Here is a 17,156-nt window from a genome sequence, read left to right as displayed (position 1 = left end):
GATAGGCAGAAGGAGGGAGACAGGCAGAAGGAGGGGGGCTGGGAGACAGGCAGAAGGAGGGAGACAGCCAGAGGGAGACACGGAGACAGGCAGAAGGAGGGAGACTGGGAGACAGGCAGAGGGAGGGAGACAGGCGGAGGGAGGGAGACAGGCAGAAGGGGGGAGACAGGCAGAGGGAGGGAGAGGGAGGGAGACAGGTAGAAGGAGGGAGACTGGGAGACAGGCAGAGGGAGGGACACAGCGAGACAGGCGGAGGAAGACGGACACAGGGACAGGCAGAGGGAGACGGACACAGGCAGAGGGAGACGGACACAGGCAGAGGGAGAGGGAGGGAGGGAGACAGGCAGAGGGAGGGAGGGAGACAGGCAGAGGGAGGGAGGGAGAGAGGCAGAGGGAGGGAGGGAGAGAGGCAGAGAGGTAGACAGGCAGAGGGAGGGAGGGAGGGAGAGGGAGGGAGAGAGACAGGCAGAGGGATGGAGAGAGAGAGGGAGAGAGGCAGAGGGAGGGAGAGAGACAGGCAGAGGGAGGGAGAGAGGCAGAGTGAGGGAGAGAGGCAGAGTAAGAGAGAGAGGGAGAGAGATATGCAGAGGGAGGGAGAGAGACAGGCAGAGGGAGGGAGAGAGGGAGAGAGACAGGCAGAGGGAGGCAGAGGGAGGAAGAGAGACAGGGAGAGAGGGAGAGAGACAGGCAGAGGGAGAGAGACAGGCAGAGGGAGAGAGAGAGAGACAGGGAGAGACAGACAGAGAGACAGGGAGAGACAGACAGAGAGACAGACAGAGAGACAGAGAGAGACAGAGAGAGAGACGCCGGTTCCCGCTCAATCTAAATCTATACTGCACTACATTTGCACAGACACTTTCCCCCTTCCTGTTCAAAGTGATAGCTCCTGGTTGACATACTGGGGTTGTCGTATGTTTTGGGATTCAGGTGGGGGCTGTTAACATTGTATAATTCTGGTATTTTCTTAAAGTATTAACACCATCGTAAATGGACTTTGAGGCTATACTCACTGCGCTCTATACATGCTATTGATTTTAATAGAGTGTACTCCTCCTCTTAATGAAAACCGTAAGTCTAATGCATAATACTTGAAACTGAAAATACAATAAAGTTTGCGTAAAAAAACACACAGAAAGCTGAGCAGTCAAGCTCTGCAAATGGTCTTCCACTGTGCCGTGACATGTGTTGCTGCGGTTTTAGTAACTTTTGAACTGTTTAAAATACAAACAATTTTTTTGCGCTAAAATATGCAGGTTACGCAGTAGGTATGGATTATGTGGCAAATGCAGCAAATCCATAATTGTGCGGGGAGTGGGGGGTGGAAACGCACAATCGCATCATTTCAGTGGCCCTGGGTCTTGTGTTCTCCACATGAAGATTCTTATTCTACCTATACCCCAACGACATCCTCTTATTTGTTAAAAACCCAGAGATGAACCTCATGACATTATTACAAAAATTGTTGAGTATGCTGATATGTGTATTAACCGGGGAAAGTCTGAAATGTTCCCCTTTAAGTGATGACACTCGTAGAATCACTCTGGAGTTCCCCCTGTCCTGGAGGTGGGGCTCTACCTCCTACCTGCGAATACAAGTTAAGAGATAGGGAAACCATCCTCAAGGATAACTAAGATTCAGAGCTTCATAGGCTTGCAAAGTTGCTACACTGCTATATATTTTTATTAATATATCAATCCTCTTTTAAAGACTATTTACCAGGCTCCATAGTCCCTTCACTAGGCGTCTGATGTTGTATAGTTCTACAGAAGAGCTGGGAAAGGCTTACACATTCATATGGGTAGATGGGGTTGCCGCTCCTGATCCTAAACTATACTTTCTGGCAGCGTAGGCACACTACAGCATATACTGGGTTAATCCACAGGGTTCTACCCCGCATCCTCCCATTTAAAGAAATCAGCACGACATAGGGTCACTCAGCACTACATTGGCAGTTGGGCATCTCAACCAATCGATACATGACTATACAAACTGAGCATTATGTTCCCTAGCTGGATGCACTGGTCACCCTTATGTTTACTCCCCTGAATCACTGATTACTCAACTCTATCTCCATCTATGGATGTCAGTACAGATAACTCTCAACTCTCAATTGTTCCCAGATAGCAGATTAATTTCACTGGACCATTCTCGGAAACTTAGGGAAATAAATGCACTCAATTTGTTCAGATATTGCAGGCTGAGACAGGCAACTTCTGTCCGGTGGGATTTGCTTTCCCCAAGATCCACAGGAGTACCCCGACACGGATGCACACTTCCTACAAGCTGGATATTGAGGTTATATCAGCTATTGGACGGGTTGCTTCAGTCATCCACTAACGTTACCTAAACATAATGGAAGGCGGATCTGGGGTTGACACTTAGAAAATATGGGGATGCTGTTGTGAGCAAACTAAACAAGTGTCTATAAACACCAAACATAGATGCATACATTTTAATTTCCTAATTAGGGTCTATTATAATCCTGAACTACTGTACCAGATGGATACAGCACATTCCTCAAGCTGCCCAGCAGATTTCTTTGTACCTAGACTCGCACTGCCCCCCATACGCGATTTCTGATCAGACATAGTCAACTTGATTAGCACAATAGCTGACACAAGCTTGAACTGCACAGCACAACTGCTGCTCCAAACTGGTAGCGCTCCTGTTGGTGCTTGCCTGGCACCGGGTGACACGTGCCTTGAGAGGGCTCCTATCCCCAAACTCAAGGAGTTGTTTTGAGATATTATGTTCTGCAATGAGAGAGCTGAAACCTTTGCCTCCTTGCTTGTGGCCAGGGGCTGACTTAGAGATATCTGGGACCTGTTCGGAAATTATATGCTACAGAGTTAAGAGTGAAAGGGACACATTTGCAGTTGTGGAAGGTTGGGCAGAGCGCTAAATATTAAGGGACAGAAAGTAATTTGAAGTGGCCAAGTGGCTCTCTGGGTTGGAGCAGAAGGACACATGAAAAACTCTGTTATATTGAATGCATTCCTTAAGTTATCAAAAGTAATATGTTTAAAGTAAAACAGTGCAATTTAAACTTCAGCAATAGCTTTTCAGAAAAAAACGGTCAACCTGTTTTAACTCCTGGTTAGTGGTCTCAACCAAATTCTGCAAACAAGGTTTAAAAACCAGGTTATTGCTAAACGGCTGCAGGAACAAAAGTATTCAGCTGCCAGCAAGTATTGAGAAAGTCAAATGTTGGTTCTCAAACTCAATATAATCACACGTTTTTTAATTTCTTTACACCTGAAGTCTGCTTTAAAGAAAATAACCATGAAAGTCCATGCCACCACCACTCCTGATTTTTTTTGTTCAGTGAAATATAATAACACAAGACACAAAATACACTGTGGGCCTACACGAGGCAATACTTCACTGGGACACCTTAATCCTCTAGTCTATAGGCCTCCGAGAGAGGATGCAAACAAAACCAAAAACAGGAAAAATAAAATCTCAGTTTTTATGACAATAACCTTCACCCACCCAAAGGTAGCATGCTTCATCATTGGGTTCCTCCTCACACCACTACAGGTGGGTTAGTGGTGTGGGCTACATCTCTCGCTAATTATGAGAGGAGCTCTTAGGTGGAAACAAAGGATATCCCAATGTGAGCTGTACAGTGTAGGTAATGGTCAGCAGAGCATAGTGAAGGAAGAGAGAAAAAGAGAATTAAAAAAGTCTCACAGTGGACGATATTCAATTTGATCAATGTCCCTGATAAGCATAATTTATAAATATATATATTTTTTTAAGGAAGAGCCAGGGAATGCCACTTCACCCTTGCAGTAATAACGAGGGGAGAGGAGTTGGCCTAACGGCTAGGGCGCTCGACCTCGGACCTGGGGATCTGGGTTCGAGTCTCGGTAACGACGCCCAAAAAACCTCCTGTGATTCTGGGCAAATCACTTAATCTCGAGTGCAATAATCAAGTCCGCCCAAATAGCAGAGGGGGAGGTCACGAAACAGGAGAACAAAAATACATCAATGAGAGTTGGGAAGGCCGTGAGGGGGGGGGGGAGCAGGGAGGACAGGAAAATCCTAGAACAGAGCGAAAAATTTCGGGAACGTCAGCCTAAGGAGACAGGGTAACATCGGAGGTGGCAACCAAGGGAGGGGTACAAATTTCTCCACGGTACGCATTCCATTGACCCCAAATTTTTGTCCACGCCCCCGGCCTGCCCCTCACACATTCATTTTTAGGCACAGGGAGATTAAGTGATTTGCCCAGAATCACAGGAGGTGTGTGAGGAGGAACCCAATGATGAAGCATGCTACCTTTGGGTGGGTGAAGGTTATTGTCATAAAAACTGAGATTTTATTTTTCCTGTTTTTGGTTTTGTTTGCATCCTCTCTCGGAGGCCTATAGACTAGAGGATTAAGGTGTCCCAGTGAAGTATTGCCTCGTGTAGGCCCACAGTGTATTGTACGTTTTTGTTGCTACATACATACATACATAGAACAGGATACAGCAATTTTCTATATAAAACATGAAAAATACTCAACACAAGATACTGTATCCTGTTCTATGTCTGTAGCAATTTCGTTCTACGATTTGGCCTGACCTAGGAACTGATTGTTTATTTCATGTGTCGTACTATGCGACTTAGCGGCCAGCCCGTGTGGTTGTGGGCCCATCTATGTACTTTTACGTGATTGCTCAATAAAAGTTTTTAACCAAAAAAAAAATGAATGTGTGTCCGTCCTCATGTAACATAACTGGTGCTATGTAAAGCGCTCTGATACCTGATTCGGTTCGGGTCTAGTTCGCGCTATATAAAACTCGGCAAAAAAAAAATAATAATAATAACGAGGTAAACATTTTTCTGCCATTCTTAATATCCCTACAGCTAGGTGTGTTGCATTTGTCAGGACGTATATTGAAAACTGTATCACTCTGCAAACAATAACTTAGTGCTAGTTTAAAAAGTCTTTGTCAACACATTTTGCGACTTGACCAGGACAGTCAATATCCGCAGTATACGGTATACCAGTCTCAAACTTGCTTACACCTACTTGGGTAGGTCCCACTCTGGGTCTGCTGCCTTCTAAGCTGATCTACGTAGAAAGATGTCAACACAGATGCGATCTTTAAATGTAGGCTTTTTTTTTTTATGCTCTCAAGAGTCCGCTGCGTGCCCCGTGGATGGCGGGGGCGAATTATTCCAAAAACAACAAGCATTTGCAATGCAATACGTCTCGCATTAGGAAAGTTTGAGCTATTGGTATTGTAAATTATACATTTTTTATTTATGTGTTGGCTTTGAAAATAGCGAAATTAATAGCTTTGTCATTTACAATACCAATGGTTTTAACTTTCGCAAATGTGACACCTATAGCATTTGTAATGCAATATGTGTTGTATTTACGTGACTTAGATGTATTGATATTACAAATAAAAATGGCTTATTTTTTTAATAATTAATACTTAAATAAAAGTTATTGTAATTTATAATGGCAATAGCTTTTGTAAATAACTTTTGTGAAGATTATGTGCATTGTATTTTATTGGGACGAAAATCCTAGAACAGAAGTGAAATATTAACATCTTTTTGTAACATTTGTAATAAAGCTTGAAACATTGAGAGAACATATTTGAACCAGTTGTTGTTGAATGGTTGCACAGATTGATGCTGTGGTGGCGCTGAGTGATGTGGTGGCGACGAGTGATGCTGTGGCATACAGTGATGCTGTGGTAGCGCATAGTGATGTTGTGGTGGTGCTGAGTGATGCTAGGGTGGTGCGATAGATAGTGGGGGCGATAGATAGAGGGAGGGCGATAGAGGGAGGGTGATAGATAGATGAGGCACCGAGTGGTAATATGGGGAGTGTATGTTGTATTCAGTAGAGTGTAATTTTGTGGCGTGTAATTATGTGGTACTGAGTGGTATTTGGAGTTTACGTTGCATTGAGTGCAGTGTAATTATGGAGCATATAATTATATGGCACTGAGTGGTATTGTTTGGAGTGTATGTTGCATTGAGTGCAGTGTAATTATGTAGTATATAATTATGTGGCACGGAGTGTATGTTGCATTGAGTGCTGTGTAATTATGTGGCGTGTAATTATGTGGCACTGAGTGGGATTTGGAGTGTATGTTGCATGCAGTGTAATTATGTGGAGTGTAATTATGTGGCACTTAGTGGTATTTGGAGTGTATGTTGCATTGAGTGCAGTGTAATTATGTGGCGTGTAAAAATTATGTGGCACAGTGGTTTTTGGAGTGTGTGTGGCATTGAGTACAGTGTAATTGTGTGGCGTGTAATTATGTGGCACTGAGTGGTATTTGGAGTGTATGTTGCATTGAGTGCTGTGTAATTATGTGGCACTGAGTGGGATTTGGAGTGTATGTTGCATTGAGTGCAGTATAATTATGTGGTGTGTAATTATGTGGCACTGAGTGGGATTTGGAGTGTATTTTGCATTGAGTGCAGTGTAAATATGTGGAGTGTAAATATGTGGCACTGCGTGGTATTTGGAGTGTATGTTCCATTGCAGAGTTGAGGGTGCGCAGAGTGTGAGGGTGCACAAAGTGTGAGGGTGCGCAAAGTGTGAGGGTGCGCAAAGTGTGAGGGTGCGCAAAGTGTGTGAGGGTGCGTTAAGTGTGTGAGGGTGCGCAGAGTGTGTGAGGGTGCGCAGTGTGTGTGAGGGTGCGCAGTGTGTGAGGGTGCGCAGTGTGTGCGAGGGTGCAGTGTGTGCGAGGGTGCAGTGTGTGCGAGGGTGCAGTGTGTGTGTGAGGGTGCAGTGTGTGTGAGGGTGCAGTGGGTGCAATGTGGGCAGTGTGTGTGAGGGCCATAGATAGATGTGGCACTGAGTGGTAATATGGGGAGTGTATGTTGTATTCAGTAGAGTGTAATTTTGTGGCGTGTAATTATGTGGCACTGAGTGGTATTTTGAATGTATGTTGCATTGAGTGCAGTGTAATTATGTGGCGTGTAATTATGTGGCACTGAGTGGTATTTGGAGTGTATGTTGCATTGATTGCAGTTTAATTATGTGGAGTGTAATTATGTGGCACTGAGTGGTATTTGGAGTGTATGTTGCATTGAGTGCAGTGTAAATATGTGGCACTGAGTGGTATTTGGAGTGTATGTTCCATTGCAGAGTTGTGCAGAGTGTGTGAGGGTGCGCAGAGTGTGTAAGGGTGCGCAGAGTGTGTGAGGGTGCGCAGTGTATGAGGGTGCAGTGTGTGTGAGGGTGCAGTGTGTAAGGGTGCAGAGTGTGTGAGGGTGTGGTGTGTGCAGTGTGTGCGAGGGTGCAGTGTGTGCGAGGGTGCAGTGTGTGCGAGGGTGCAGTGTGTGTGGGTGCAGTGTGTGTGGGTGCAATGTGTGCAGTGTGTGTGAGTCTAAACAAACTGACAACTAAACTCTATAAGAAATTGCTTCACCTGCAGAGTTCCTCCTCGCCAGCACAGGTCAGACTAGAGCTGGGCTTAACTAATTATGAATCCTCCAATGTTGGCTCATATCTTAATCTGATCCACAAACTAAGGAAGGCAGAAGCTGGCACCTTGGAACTCCTGGTCTGGAATGAAATAAGTATGAGCAATCCGGGAGGAACATACGGCCGCCACCTAAATAACTACATCCAACAAACGTCTGCTGTGGATCTCTGGGCCCTCAACCCAAGTCAGACTGCCTTCAAAAACACAATTAAAAAAGTTACAAGACTGAAATCCTTGATTATGGACAAAGCTCTCCTTGCGAAACGCAGCCATGCTTGGGCAGTAGCCAACTCCTATAAACGACTTTACCCGGCAAATTATCTTTCGATAACATTCTCCTACCATCTAAAGCGATGCCTGATCGCCCTAAGACTGGGAGACTGGCGCTTCCTACAAAATCTCCCTGTATGGCGGCAAAAAAGGGCTGATCAAACGTGTAGAGGGTGTGAGTCAGTAAGCGAAACTTTTTTGCATGTGCTTTGTATATGCCCCTTCTTCATTTCCCAACGCAGACGCCTACTCAGGCCGGAATGGAACAGGCTGGGAGTTCGGACTTGCAGACACGCCATTACTGCTGCTCTGTCCTTAGAGAACACTGTCTTAAACATAAAATTGGCCAAATTCGTTCAGTATGCCTACAGGCTTCTAGAAAAATTGGACTACTGTGCAGCATAATGTGTACCTAACCCCATCTGTATTGTCCGGGAGTGCTATTCCTAAATTGATACGTTGCAGTAAGCACTGATAAGAAAGCCACATTTTATTCTGTTTTTATTTTTCTTTATTTTTAATCTCTTTTAAGCTGTAAGATTGTATTAATGTGCTGGAAGAATTTTTTAAAGATATGTTTTTATATCTAAATAAAGAAATTACTGGTGTGTGAGGGTACAGTGTGTGTGAGGGTGCAGTGTGTGCAGTGTGTGTGAGGGTGCAGAGTGTGCAGAGTGTGTGAGGGTGCAGAGTGTGAGGGTGCAGAGTGTGAGGGTGCAGTGTGTGAGGGTGCAGTGTGTGCGAGGGTGCAGTGTGTGCGAGGGTGCAGTGCGTGCGAGGGTGCAGTGCGTGCGAGGGTGCAGTGCGTGCGAGGGTGCAGTGTGTGCAGTGTGTGCGAGTTAGGGTGCAGTTTGTGTGCAGTGTGTGAGGGTGCAGTGTGTGCGAGTGTACAGTGTGTGTGAGGGTGCAGTGTGTGTGTGAGGGTGCAGTGTGTGCAGTGTGTGTGAGGCAGTGTGTGAGGGTGCAGTGTGTGTGAGGGTGTATTGTGTGTGAGGGTGTATTGTGTGTGAGGGTGCAGTGTGTGAGGGTGCAGTGTGTGAGGGTGCAGTGTGTGTGAGGGTGCAGTGTGTGTGAGGGTGCAGTGTGTGCAGTGTGTGTGAGGGTGCAGTGTGTGCAGTGTGTGTGAGGGTGCAGAGTGTGTGAGGGTGCAGTGTGTGTGAGGGTGGTGCAGTGTGTGTGAGGGTGCAGTGTGTGCAGTATGTGTGAGGGTGCAGTGTGTACAGTGTGTGTGAGGGTGCAGTGTGTACAGTGTGTGTGTGAAGTGCCCACCATGAACTGAATGTATGCAAGCACAGGTGTACAGGATCTGGTAGTCCACAAGGCATGGCTCTTTGTCACAGAGAGGTCACTAGCCTAGGTAGGGGTCAGGCCAGTTTGCCAACAATTAAACACGCTTGGGCCCTAGAGAGCACACACGCCTGAACTGGAGAGTCGCGATTCAGCACATGAAGGATGATTTTCAAGGGGGATGACTGTTCTTGTGTGGGCTAGACCTCCTGAAGTGCAAAGTGCTTTTAGAAACTCAGAAGCCTCCCACCCTCTGAATACCTGCGAGTTCTAGGAAACACAAGACTAGATAGGGGGAAGGACAGTGGGAGATGGCATGGGATCTAAAGAGGAGAGAAGGGTGCGGGGAGATGAGAGAACATCGATGGAAAAAGTGGAAGATGGAAGGAGGAGAACTAAAAGGTGATCAGATGAGGCAGGATCACGAGGGGAGAGTACAGAAAAAGCAGAAGCTGGGGAAGGAGAGAGAAAAGAAAATAGAAGAAATGGAGAAGCATGGGGAGTGGGCAGGAAAGAGATGGGGTGAGAGGATAAAGAGTGGGATAGAAGGACCAGGAGAAAAGGATGGAAGGTGGAGAGAAGAGGGTGGATGAGATAAGGGCGAGGATGTAGGTGGAAGAGAGAGACTCAAAAGAGATGGGAGTGGAAAGAGACTATAGGAAAAGGAGGCTGGAGCGGAGAAGAGCAAGAACAAGATCAGGGGCGAGGGTGCAGGGAGGCCAGAGGAGCTGTGAAGCATCCAGACTGTCCTGAAGAAAATAAGGTGCAAGGTCGGGGTGAGGCCAGAAAGAGTTGAGAAGGGAGGATGGAGAGGGGAGAGAGGAGGTGAACATATGGCGGTGGGGACGGAAAACATGGTAGAAATGACGAGCAGGGAGAGAATAAAACAGATGTGGAGAAGAGAAGGGGTTTACGCAGGAAGAAGGGAAGAAGGACGCTGCAAGGCGAGGAAAGAACATCGGAAGATGAGAAAGAGGGGTGGGAAGAACAGAAGGAGATGAGGACGGATAAGCATAGGGAGAGAAAATAAAGAAAATGAGACGAGAGTGGAGAAGATAATGAGATACAGAAGAGACTATGGCAGAGGGGACGAAAACTATTACATTCCCTGAGGGAATGTGAACAGGAAATCATGCCATAAGTAAGACTCTAACCCTATAACATTTCCCTTCATCGAGGCAAACAGATTTTGAAATCTAATAATCCAATAGTGGGGCACAGAATGCATACCTCTCAACCATTCTTAGCAGTTTGGTGTGCGAAACTCAATTTTTAAACCTAAGTATTACATTATTTTACCTGTTAGACAAACGTTTAAAATTGACTTGATAAACATGGGTTCAAGAATGTGCCATATTTTTCCCAAAGTAGTGAAATTTTCAATATGAGTTCTATAATGTTTCACTCTTATTCCATGTGTAAAACTACGGTCAGCATTCCAGAGGAATAGCTCAATGAGTTAAACACTCATGCTTTCAAGAACCTGTGCTTCGGAAGGTTGCGATTTCAAATGTAGTCAAGGCCCACGTGCCTATTGTGCACAAAGCACTTTATAAAAGACTATTATTAGATGTAGATTGTTGAGCACTGCTGCAGGTTGTTATCTAACAATGCAACCCAGAACCTAGTTCACCCAACAACAAGGATCGTGAACGAATGTTGGAATCCTTAAGACACTCCAGAGCGGGTGCAGACACCCCAAGGCGGATGTCACCAACCAAAGGTGCACAAGTTGAGAAGTATGATAGAATGACTTAACTGACAGCACTTATGAATGTTGAAAAAGCACGACAATGAGGCTCTAAAATACTAAGGGCCTGATGACGAGTAGGTCGTTTAATTCCAACTCCGGTGTAAACCGCTGTTTACGTACAGGTGGAAATTTTAAGTTTTGTTTTTATTTAATACATCTGATAATTATCAGATGTGTTAAATGACTCAAGCTCTGTAAAATTTCGACAGGTCAAACCTGTCGAAATTTTACAGGGGAAATTGTCTGGTATTTAGCGTAGCATATGGATTTTCCAAGATATTCCCCCACAAACTCATAGTAGTGGTTTGTATCTAGCAGAACCTCGGTCAGCACCCTCATAGGTAGGTCAACATAAATATTAAGTCATAAATATCTTGGAAACACAGATACAGTCAATCGAGATATCGCTCTTGAGCACAATACGTCCAAATTGATTGATCTTCGAGAGTGAAGACAACACAAGAGTCCATTAGGTTATTTTTTTTTTTTAAATCCACTGTTGGTTTATTCATTGGTACTTCCAGCACTGTTCTCATGAGGCACAGGGTCAAGACTGATTTGCATAGGACTGGGTTCAAACTGGAATGGCATGGTGAGCAAAAAAACGATGGATTTAGGCCTAGATCTCTGTACTGGGGTGAATGTATGATATTGTTCTACATTCTGTCCATCAACTGTTGTTTTTGCATTTGTCACCCCGAGTGGGACGGGTATGCCCAGACGTGAGTCCTGTGCTCTCCATGCCACTGGAATCAAGCTATCCTGGCTGATGAGGGCTGAAAGCCCGAAACTGGTGCTAGGATGCCTCCAAAATTATTGCTTATAGTATTTAGCAGAGAACAGACATTACTCCCAGTTGGTGATTTTTCTCCTAGTCTGTCAAAATCTATTTGGGCCAATGCATCCGTTAAATATCTCTGTAATAAACACCGTGATTTGGCATGGAATGGTATTCAGGGTTGTTTACCTCTACATCAGTTTATGTTTAAAAGGAGATGCACTAGGTCCCCCCTTTGTGTGAGGAAAGGGTGTTTAGCCAAAGAATCTGCTAGCCATCTTTTTTGGTACTGTTCAATAGCGCAGAATGTTTGGGCAATTGCGCAAGCCTGGCTTTCCCGCTTAATGATGATGTAATTCTGACAAAAAAATGTTGTTATTAATGGCTTAATTGAATCTGACTCGCCATGCCAAAAATTGTGGACAGTTATTAACTGCATAAAGGATGCTCTTTGGAAAGCACGTAACCTTCTCCTCTTTAAAAAAGTTGATCTTCCTCCTACTGTTATTTTTGCTATTGCTCGTTCTGTGACTAGAGACTATTTATGCAAAGACATTTTAAACCTGGGCAAAGATGTTGCTTATGCAGATTGGGCCTGGGACGACCATGGTTGACTTTAATGTTTTATCAACCAAATTCTATTTGTTCCTATAAAACATAAATAGCTTTGTTTTTCAAGTTTGAAGTATAAATAGATTGTCAGTTTCCGCCCAACCTAGTTAAATGTCTCTGACTTCTACTTTAAGCAACTTAGAATCCTTTGATGGTGAACTCAATTTACTAAATAGTTACTTTTAGTCCTTTGATGATACCAAGCATATTGTGATTCTTTGTGCAGAACAAAGCACTGTGTGCAGTTTTCGCAAGGAAATATGTTGTGCCACCTGAAATATGGATTGGCTAACATGTAAATATGCCTTTTTACTTCAATAAAGGTTTTTGAAAATTAAATTTAAAAAAAAAGGTCCTAGGATGCCTGTTTCTAGTCCAGGGAGGACCTAGCTTGGCAGTTCGGGGTGGACTGTTCCCATAGGGCGCAGGGTCAAGACTGATTTGCATATGGCTGGGTTCCAACTGGAATGGCAGGGTGAGCAAAAAAACGATGGATTTAGGCCCTGGTCTCTGTACTGGGGTGAATGTATGACATTGTTCTGCATTCTGTCCATCAACTGTTGTTTTAGCATTATTTTTTTTAATCATGATTTCTTAATGTCTGCTGACAACTTCATATGGACATTCGTTTATTAGGGGTGCAGCGCCAATCCAGTTTTGTTGTTACGTATCCCTTTGGTAGGGGAGGTGCTTCTGGGCAGGGGGCACATTTGGAGATTTGCACACAAGATTGCTTTGTATTAAAAATGTTTTGGTAATTTACGGAACGGGTGCTGCACATGTTTCTTTGGTCCACTGTCCACATCTTAAGTTTCTACATATCGGATGTACATTAGATCTCTATTGTACAAATTGTCACCTTAGGTAGTAGGGTGTTAGAACCGTGACAGCACCTCTGTATTACAATAACTTGCTTTTGAATTGTGTTCACACATGACTAGATAGAAAATAACAAATCTGTATTTCAAGTGCGGTAATTTTCCCAGTAGGGACTACTACTACCACTTTTGAATTTATCATAATAGTTGTTTTTTATGGCACCCAATAAATAACGTGCACTGTGTTATTGTTACTTATCACCTAAACTCGTAATCAGGAACTACGACTGGTATTTTGGAGGCAACACTGGGGTGGGACTGTATGCAACTTTGACATACAATATATATGTCACTTAAACTGTTCCTTAACGAGTGCTGCTAAATAATACTGCATCAGTAAACATAAATACTCCTGTCTCACTGGTTTTAGTAGACGCTTTTAAAATCAAGATGTAGTACATGTACACAAATTTGGTAGGACATGCGTTCAAAAACACATGTGAACCACCCATCCATGACCAATCTAAACAAAACTTCCCAAGAATAATCCTATGCGTCTCAACACCTTTAGGAAAGGTTTGTATATATCTCAAGTAAAAACACTCCTAGCTAATGACGTGAACATGTGACATAAGCCAAACCATTCATTATGTTAAGGATAATGACCCTTATTACCATAATAATTAGTACCATTTACTTTATCAGTCACAAAAGGCATGGGAAATGCTGAGCTTGCCTACTGTGTAAATCACTTCTCATTTGAAATCATATACGTATCGGGCGGAAACACCTACTTCAGATTTAGGGACTGCGCAGAAACTACAATGGTCAATTGTAGGGGGCGGGGCGTACTAGAAACAGAAGTCATGTATCTTTGCCATTCCCTTGCCCCACGACTTCCATCACGTTATATTTCAAATGAACATCCAAATGTAAAAATTGCCGTTTAAACATGACTCTTCTCCCGTGTGCACATTGGCAGTGACAGAGGAACACACTAAAAAGACCGCGAAATACCGCCTCCAGTCAGTAAATCTGACGCGACTGCAGGAGTAAGAAAGAGGGTGCACCCTCTACTTGCGTTTGTTAAACACACTGGTTATATCACTGATTTTCAACCAAGTCGGTGATTACCGAAGTAAGCCGAGATAGCATTTTTGTGAAATAAAATATGATAAAAGGGGGGAAAAAAGAGGAACACTATCCCCGCCCACGAACGAGCGCGTCACCAACTTCAAGATGGCGCCGAAGTCCCTCCTACCTACAGCGACAGGGGAGGCGTCGCCATCTTGATGTGTTTTTAGCATACCGGAGGCAAACCGGAAAATTACCGATTTGAAGATCAGTCATATCACACAAGTGAGAGCGCATACTAGAAAATATAATTACGAAAATAAAATAAATATGCATTTAAACTGAAAACAGGGTATTAACAGAAATAATACAACTAAGAGGCCGCAGGCCTACAGCGGCCCTTTTGTTATGAGTGCGCGCGCTGTCTTCCTCCGAGGCCTAGCTGCGGCCTCCTCGAGGCCTGTAGCGCCGGGGGTAGGCCTCGACCATTCACCACCTCCCGCCCCTCTTTGCCCGCGCGTATCGTTGTCTCTATCAATCACTTATAGTTCCACAACGGGAAAGGATTCGGGAACGCGCGCCATCGTTGCCTCGTTACACCTACCTGCGGTTGGTCCTTAGAAAAAACTCTTCTCCCACAACCGGCCTGGTCCCCTTGTGCAGGCCTCTCCGTGACCAGGCCTACCCTCAAACGTTTCTGTCTTGGTATCCCCGGTTCGTAAAATGTACTCACACCGATTGAGAATTCCCCGCTTGGTATTTTTTTTTCTTCCGTTGGGCGGAGGGGAGCGTAGGGTGGGGGGGAGAGCCCAGGAGAAGGGAGGGGCCGAGAGTATGCAGCAGCGCTGAGGCGAGAGAGGGCGGGGGGGACAAATCACCCAAGCGGCAGGCCGCAGATTCTCCCGGAGCAGGCCCAGCCGTCAGAGCTGCGCGTCACGTCACGGGGTAGCTTCGGCCCCCCGGCGGTAGAGCCCACAGGCCGATTCCGAGGCCGCCTACTTGAGTGCTTCTGAAGCCCGGGCGAAAGAAAGGAGCCTGGCTCCGGTGGTTAAAAAAATAATTATTATTATAATCCTGTTTTTTGAACTGTGATAGTTTGAAGAGAGTAATTGTGTCAAAGAAGGCCTGAGGGATGCTAGTGGACTAAAAAGGAAATAAAAATTGTCATAATTTTGTTTCGGTTGTAATATAATTTAATGTATTCGTATACGGAATAGATAGATCCAAAAGACCGACCGGGGAATTGCCCTTTTCGCTCTAACGATGCACGTGCATTTAATCTTGTCAATCATTATTTATGCTTTGAGCGCGTCACACGTTAAACAACATTTTCATTTTTATTAATACATCCACAAGATTCACTCTCGCGTTACATGCTATTTATAGCACCTGATAAATAACGATACCATGTGGATCCTTATTTATTTTAATACAAGTTTCAGGGGAATAACATGCATAGACGTTTGACTCACCAAATCCGCATGATACCTTAAATGGGTTACGAATGGATCGGAATTAAAAGCATACATGCCAACATTTTAGAAGAGAAAAGTGAGATATTTAAAAAAAAAAAAAATGGGAAGAATGTATTGCTCCCATTGGTTTATACTGAGGTTTGAATCAGGTCCATTGTCATGTATGGGACTTATAATGTGTTGCTAGAGGCTAAGAAATGCTTATATACCTTGTTCTTCCCTTACCTGTCATGAGCACAGAGACACCTATGGCAAGCATTGGCAGCGTGGCAAAAATGTAGTGCACTGGAAGAGGCAACACTCTCAATACAGTAGTGCTTAACAAAAGTTAGAGCTGAAGACCAAGTAACTGCTTGACAACTTTCAAACAAAGGAACCCCCTTTCTGCCACACAAGAGGCTGCCATCCTTAATGGTGAATCTTCTCTGTCTTCCTTCAGGTAGAGTGACATTAGCCAACGATTATGCTAAAGCAATTGTTGATCTGATCCATTTTCTCAATGTAGTACAAGATGCTTTATGACTAGGGCTCCCGGTTTTATGGTATTAACTTTTTTGACATTTCCGCCTGTATTTATCCATATTTATTTTTGTCAACTTTATCTGTATTATCCATATTTATTATGGGTTTTGTGAAAAAAAATAAAGCTGAAACTGGTTTATCCCCACATTTATTTAGCCAATAAATATGCAGTCCTGCTTAAATACTTGCAAGATTTCAGTGATATGGAACACCCGCAGAAGATAAATCAATGTACTTATATGAAAATATGCACATTTCAGTATCAGTCTTGTGTACATCTACTGCTGTTTAAGCCTCTTAAAAAATGATTTTGTTTTTGAACCTCTTACCTATCAATCCACAGTTATTGGCCTTACACTCATTGCAAAGTGTACTTAGAATCACTCAAAAGCACCCAATTTCCTATTTTATCCACATTTAAAAATAAATACAGACAAGAAAATAAATGTTTTTCTGTCTGTATTTATCTGTAAAAACAGAAAATAGGGAGCCTTATTTATGACCCCAGTTAACCCCACCAAAAGTAAAAAAAATAATATTCAGACTTCCTATACCACTTGGATCCCTGAAGGGAAATCTCAATTGTTCTTTATACATTCAAAAAATGAGTTTCGCCTCTTTGGAAGATGAAGGCAGAAAAAAATATAGGCAGCAATATCTCTTGTTCCCTATACAATTTGGAAACCACTGTGAGAAGGTGGGTTGGTATATGCTGTCCACTAATTAAGGTGGGTACCTTGTACCAGTCCACACAACCCTTATGATGTATGAGGTCAAAGATCCAACCCCTGGATACAACCCCGACCCCTGCCCAGACTACTGACCTCCCTGCGCCTCCTAAGGTTAGTGCACACCTCTGCCCAGTCGATCTGCATATCTAGACTTCCTTGGTTGGCGACATAGCGGATGCGGGTGTGGCACCGAGACCTCCGAATCGCATCTCTCCCAACCTAGATCTGGCGGTCCAGAACACTTTCAGAATCATATATCCCCCGAACCTTTAAAAAAATGCTGCAAAAAACTTCAAACATAGACTTCTGGAAACCCTTATCTCAGACCCCATCTGTAGGAAAGTGGGTTTCTGTTGCAGTAACCGCCCCCCCCCCACACACTTTTT

The 17,156-nt window shown here is 44.1% G+C and overlaps 1 protein-coding gene across 7 annotated transcripts in view; it reads right to left on the bottom strand.

The window, feature by feature from the left end:
• Positions 1 to 15,763, bottom strand: part of ZFX (zinc finger protein X-linked) — a 640,129-nt gene extending 624,366 nt beyond the window's left edge. Inside the window, exon 1 of one of the 7 annotated variants that reach the window (XM_078657795.1) lies at positions 15,743 to 15,763. The gene's annotated coding sequence lies outside the window, so the exon portion shown is untranslated. Of the gene's footprint in view, positions 1 to 13,762; positions 13,839 to 14,233; positions 14,261 to 14,646; positions 14,991 to 15,742 lie in introns of those variants that run through there. The other 6 variants (XM_078657790.1, XM_078657796.1, XM_078657791.1 and 3 more) reach the window with 6 other exon arrangements.
• Positions 15,764 to 17,156: the final 1,393 nt, after the last annotated feature.

This window comes from Lissotriton helveticus, chromosome 8 (assembly GCF_964261635.1).
Source record: "Lissotriton helveticus chromosome 8, aLisHel1.1, whole genome shotgun sequence".
In the NCBI taxonomy this organism is placed as follows: Eukaryota; Metazoa; Chordata; class Amphibia; order Caudata; family Salamandridae; genus Lissotriton; species Lissotriton helveticus.
The sequence above is the reverse complement of the archived record's forward strand: the minus strand, read 5'-3'. Positions and strand labels throughout refer to the sequence as shown.